The sequence below is a fragment of the Triticum urartu genome, chromosome 3A, assembly GCF_056163025.1.
Source record: "Triticum urartu cultivar PI428250 chromosome 3A, HENAU_Tu73, whole genome shotgun sequence".
Taxonomy (NCBI): Eukaryota; Viridiplantae; Streptophyta; class Magnoliopsida; order Poales; family Poaceae; genus Triticum; species Triticum urartu.
In genome coordinates, this window is record NC_141875.1 from 487,327,419 (window position 1) to 487,333,760 (window position 6,342).

The 6,342-nt window shown below is 48.6% G+C and overlaps 1 long non-coding RNA gene across 1 annotated transcript; it reads left to right on the forward strand.

Moving 5' to 3' along the window:
• The first annotated feature begins 1,214 nt into the window (after positions 1 to 1,214).
• Positions 1,215 to 4,599, forward strand: LOC147980216 (uncharacterized). Its single transcript, XR_015599776.1, has 3 exons — positions 1,215 to 1,580; positions 2,730 to 2,801; positions 4,338 to 4,599. It is a non-coding gene; the product is annotated as an uncharacterized LOC147980216 (long non-coding RNA).
• Positions 4,600 to 6,342: the final 1,743 nt, after the last annotated feature.

The window sequence follows — 6,342 nt, forward strand, 5'->3', positions numbered from 1 at the left end:
CTAGAATTGTTTCACTTCATGGTATTCCGCTGGTAATCAGCTCAGACCGTGGCGGCTTATTCACTTCAAGATTCTGGGAAAGTTTTCGAGAAGCTATGGGGACTCATCTGTCTTTCAGTACTGCATTTCACCCTCAGTCGCAGGGACAAGTTGAACGTGTCAATCAAGTTCTCGAAGACATGCTTTGAGCTTGTGTTATTTCCTTCGGCAAGAAATGGGAGGAATCTCTCCCGTACGCTGAGTTCTCCTACAACAATAGTTATCAAGCTAGTCTGAAGATGGCCCCATTCAAATTGTTATATGGGCGAAAGTGCCGAACCCCTCTGAACTGGTCAGAAACTGGGGAACGTCCACTCTTCGGTCCGGATATTATCCAACACGCTGAGAACAAGTCCGCGTCATTCGCGAGAATCTCAAGACTGCTCAGTCATGTTAAAAGAGTAATTATGACTGTCATCATAAAGACATGGTCTATCAACCTGGCGAAGAGGCTTACCTTTGAGTCACACGAATGAAGGGTGCACACCGCTTCGGGATCAAGGGCAAGCTAGCTCCTCGCTATATTGGTCCTTTCACTATTCTCGAAAGGCGTGGAAAAGTGGCATACCAGTTGGAGCTTCCGTCGAACCTTTCTCAGGTTCACGATGTGTTCCACGTGTCACAACTCCGCTGCTGCTTTAAGGACCCAATCCGAGCAGTGGATCATGAAGTGCTTGAGTTGCAATAAGACCTCTCCTATAAAGAGCATCCAGTCCGCATTCTCGACCAAGTTGAACGCCGCACACGTCAGAAGGTGATCAAGGTCCTCAAGGTCCAGTGGTCGCATCACTCTGAAGACGAAGCCAGCTGGGAACGCGAGGATCGCCTGCGTGATGAATACCCCACTTTTTTTCCTTCTACCTCCTAAATTTCGGGACGAGATTTCTCATAGTGGAGGAGAATTGTAACGCCCAGATAGTTATGCTACAGTATTCCCATGCTAATGTTGCCACATCACCACAATTACTGTTGTTAACCTTGCGATGATTCAATCTCGTTCGTTTTCAAAATTCAAATTTAAATCAAACAACAAAAATGATTGAAAGAAAAGGAGAAAAAAAACAAAACAAAAAAAGACCCCTCGGCCCAACTGGGCCAATCAGCCCACCCCGGTCGGCCCACCTCTCCCCGCATAACCACCCCCACTCCCCAGAAACCCTAGAGCCCAACCCCACTCCCCACGATCCCTCCCACTCACCCTCTCGCTCCCCATCCCCTTCCTCCCCCGTCTAGATCGGAGCTGAGGAGCCAGATCCCACGGCGCCCCGACGCCCGATCACGCGACCCCGCCGCCGCCCTTCCCAGCGCTACCTTGCCGACGCCGCCTGGCGCTGCCCCGTCGTCGTCCTACTCGCGGCCCCATCCTCCTCCCCATTCCTGGATCCCGAAGGGCCTCCCCGCCCCGACCTCGTCGACAGACGCTGCTCGCCGGAGCCGCTCCGCGTCACCTCGCCTCCTCGACCCCCCCCCCCCCCCCCCCCCCCCCCGCGCCACCTCCCCGCCGTCGCGTTCCCCTGCATCGGGCCTCCCCTTCAATGCGGGTGAGAACCCCCCCCCCCCCCCCCCCCCCCCCCCGTCGTGACCTCGCCGTTGTCGCGCCGCCCGCCGTGACCCTGTTCGCCGGCCGCCCTCAGCGCGCGTCCGCGAGCCGCGCCCCTCTCCCCGCGGCTCTGTTCCACGCATCACTGCCCGCACCCTGCGCCGCCTGCACACGCGCTCGCGCGCCCACCTGTGCCGCTCCACCGCCGCCCCGCGCCTCGCTCGCCATCCGCCTCGGCGCCGCTCGCAGCCGAGCCCGCAGCTCCTCCCCACGCCGCGCCCGCCTCGCCTCTGGCTGCCCTCCGCCGGCGCCGCTCGACGGCGTTGCCGGCCCCAGGCCGTCCCGTCCCCTCCTCCCGGCCGTGCCCCCCTGGCCGCGCTGCGTCGGCGCCCCCGCTGGCCTCGCCTCGCCCCCGGTCGTAGCGCCCCTCGGGCACGGGTGCCCGGCCGTTACGCCCGTCACCCGCTAAAGCCTTCTGGGCAGCTGACCACAGGGGCCCACGCCCCTGTCCAATATATATATATTAAGATTAAAAATAATAATATTTAATTAACTAGTTATTTAATCAATAAATTAACTTAATTCTATTGGTTTAGTTAAACTAACTAATTAGTTAGCCCACTAAATCATCTAATTAGCTAGATGTGTCAATGACAGGTGGACCCCAGTCAACCTTTTGACCGGTCAACAGTCATGTTGACTCAGCACCCCCCTGGACCCCACTGTCAGCTGCATGTGCATGTTGCTGGGTGCACTTCTCTGTACCCGTAGCAATTAAGCTATTTAATGCTTTTGAATTAATTTAAATCAGAAAATTCAGAAAATGTTTTAATCTTTGAAAATCCATATATAATAAACCGTAGCTCGGATGAAAATACTTTGTACATCAAAGTTGCTCAGAATGACGAGAGGAATCCGAATACGCAGCCCGTTCGTCTGCCACACGTCCCTAGCATAGCGAACCTGCAACCGTCCCCCTCCATTTCATCTGTCCGAAAAATGCAAACTTTGGGAAAACTTTCGCGGATGTTTCCCCCCTTCCACGGTATCGTGTAATGCCGCGGTAGAACACCTCTAACATCGCTTATTGTCTTGTCATGCATCTGTTTGCTATGTATTTACTGTTTCTTCCCCCTCTTCTCTTCGGTAGACCTCGAGATCGCTGCTGATGCCCCTGTGATCGACTACGTCGACAACGACCCCTCCTTGCCAGAGCAACCAGGCAAGCCCCCCCTTTGATCATCCCGACATCACCCATTCTATTCTCTCATGCTTGCATTAGATTTTGCTACTGTTATTGTTTGCTCCTATTCTGATGCATAGCCTGCTTTTGTAACCTGCTGTTGTACCTTACCTGCTTATCCTAAACTGCTTAGTATAGGTCGGTTAGAGATCCATCAGTGACCCCCACCTTGTCCTTGTTACCCTGCTTCATCTTCGATGACTCAATCAACGTGATCGACGACCAGAGCCCGACACCTCACATCACATCACGCCCCTTTTGTTGCTCGACTCTGCAGAGCTACTATCGAGTGCCGAGGGTGATCCCTCATAACGCACTCCTGATGATAATTCTGTAGTGTAGCTATTCGGTCGTGGTCATCGAGGGTGATTTCCTCTTTCACCTTTCCCAATACGGCTCTGTCGTTCAACACCTCAAGTGTGAACCTCGAGGGTGGTCCCTCTTACGTTCACCTTGATGATTACATTGAGTGGAATCCATCGGGGGTGATTCCTCGGGTTTTCCCCTTCATGTTTGGACACACGGTTACCTTGACAATACTTGAGACCTTTGGGAAAGTCGGGCGGGCTCGGAGAGCACCCGCAAGATGGTTACGAGGCACGGCCGGGAAGTCAGGCAACCCTCGAGTGGGCTGGGCTTGCCCTTGCCGTATTTCCTCGAGATGGGGCGATGGGGTCACATTATGGTGAGTCTCTGCTCATCTCCGCAAGCTAATAATACACTATGGTTTGGGTATTTGTTCTGCGTTGGCCTTTGGCCTTTACGCACTAACCACCACGCGAGAATAGTTATGGGCCTCGACGACGTAGTACCAGCCGAAGCTTTGTAAGATGTCCAGTTCAGCATTGCAGCACGGTCGGATCGTGCTGGCCATTCGAGGCGGTGCTGGTATTCACCCTGCGCGCAATGATCCGGAGTGCAACGGGCGATGGGCCCAGACCCTGGAGTGCTTCGGATGTAGACCGGCGGGGACCTCTCTGCTGAGCCTAGGTAGGGATACGCCGTGTTGATTTTTCGAGGCCGGGCATTGACCCAGAAAAGTGTGTCCGACCAGAGTAATCAAGCGTGTTGGAAAACGTGGTGCACCCCTGCAGGGAAGACATATATTCTAATACCGTGTCCACGATAATGGACGTTCAGACTTATATCCTGATCTATTACAACTAGAAATGGATACTTGAGATATGTGACTCCGGGATTGCTTTCTCGTAGGGAGTCGAGAAGGATCTCTGGGCGTTAATGCTACAACATGTTTGCTAAATGTAAACTGCTATTCTTTACTCTTCTACATACTGCAAGATGCTTGGAGCTGCTTGAAGATGCTAGTCTTCGATAGGCTAGGCCTTCCCCTCTATTCTGGCATTCTGTAGTTCAGTCCACAGATACAACCCTTTCATTTGATACCAATGCATACTTAGTATATATCTGATGCTTGTGAGTACTTTGGATGAGTACTCACGGTTGCTTACCTACCCCTTTTCCCCCTTCCTTCTTCTTTCCGGTTGATGCAACCAGATGGTGGATCCTTTGGAGCCAGATGCCACCGCCGACGGTTACTACTACGTGGAGACCGCCGACGAGCAGGAGTAGTTAGGAGGTCCCAGGCAGGAGGCCTTGCCTCTTCGATCGTTGATGTTTGTGCTAGCCTTCTTAAGGCATCCTTGTTTAACTTATGTCTGTACTCAGATATTGTTGCTTCCGCTGACTCTTGTGTATCGAGCTTGTATTCGAGCCCTCGAGGCCCCTGGCTTGTAATATGAAGCTTGTATTATTTGAATTTGTGTCTAGAGTTGTGTTGTGATATCTTCCCGTGAGTCCCTGATCTTGATCGTACATATTTGCGTGCATGATTAGTGTACGGTCAAGTCAGGGGCGTCACAGTGGTGTCCTCCATAGGCCTCAGAGTGGCACTTGCGTAGGATCTGTTCCTATTCATGCTCAGGTACACAACGTCTAATAACACCATCTAGTCCTTCTTTATAAAGGTGTGGGTCATCCCAAAAGTAATGTCTTAAATCATAGAAAAACCTTTTATTTTGCTGGTATGTGAAACTTGGTGGTATGAATTTAGCAACAATGTAATTAGCGTAATCAACATACCATGGAGTACTACGAGAAGCGTCTATGACAGCTAATTGCTCATCAGGAAAACTATCATCAATAGGCAGTGGGTCATCACGAACATTTTTTAACCTAGACAAATTGTCTGCAACGGGGTTCTCAGCTCCCTTTCTATCGATAATATGCAAATCAAATTATTGTAGCAAGAGAAGCCATCTAATAAGTCTAGGCTTGGCATCTTTCTTTTCCATAAGATATTTAATGGCAGCATGATCAGTGTGAACGGTTACTTTGGAACCAACAATTAAGATCTGAACTTATCACAAGCAAACACAACAGCTAAAAATTATTTTTCAGTAGTAGCATAGTTTCTCTGGGCACTGTCTAGAGTTTTACTAGCATAATGGATAACATTCAATTTCTTATCAACTCTTTGCCCTAGAACAACACCAACAACATAATCACTAGCATCGCGCATAATTTCAAAGGGTAAATTCCAATCAGACGGTTGAACAATAGGTGCAGAAATCAAGGCTTTCTTAAGTATTTCAAATGCTTCTACACAATCATCATCAAAAACAAAAGGAACATCTTTTTGCAAGAGATTAGTGAGAGGCCTTAGAAATTTTAGAGAAGTCTTTAATAAACCTCCTATAGAAACCAGCATGACCAAGGAAACTTCTTATACCTTTGATATCTTTAGGACACGACATATTTTCAATAGCATCTACTTTAGCTTTATCAACTTCAATACCTCTTTCAGAAATTTTATGCCCCAAGACAATACCTTCATTAATCATAAAGTGGCACTTCTCCCAATTCAAGACAAGATTAATTTCTTCACATCTCTGCAAAACTCGATAAAGGTTGCTTAAGCAATCATCAAAATAAGTTTCGTAAACGGAGAAATCATCCATGGAAACCTCAACAATCTTTTCACAAAAGTCAGAGAATATAGCAGTCATACATCTTTGAAAGGTAGCTGGTGCATTGCATAAACCAAAAGGCTATAAGCAAAGGTACCGAAAGGGCAAGTAAAAAAGTGGTCTTCCCCTGATCATCTTTTGACACAAGTATTTGAGAAAAACCAGAATAACCATCTAGAAATCAAAAATGTGTATGTTTAGATAGTCTCTCTAGCATTTGATCAATAAAAGGTAGAGGGCAATGATCTTTTCTAGTAGCTTTGTTTAATTTTCGAAAATCAATTACCATTCTATAACCTGTAACAATTCTTTGTGGAATCAATTCATTCTTATCATTAGGAACAACAGTAATACCTCCCCTCTTAGGGACATAATGAACAGGACTTACCCTACTATCAGCAATAGGATAAATTATACCTGCCTCCAGAAGCTTTAGTATTTCATTTCTTACCACTTCTTTCATCTTAGGATTTAACCTTCATTGGTGATCAACAACTGGTTTAGCATCAGGCTCCAAATTAATTTTGTGCTGA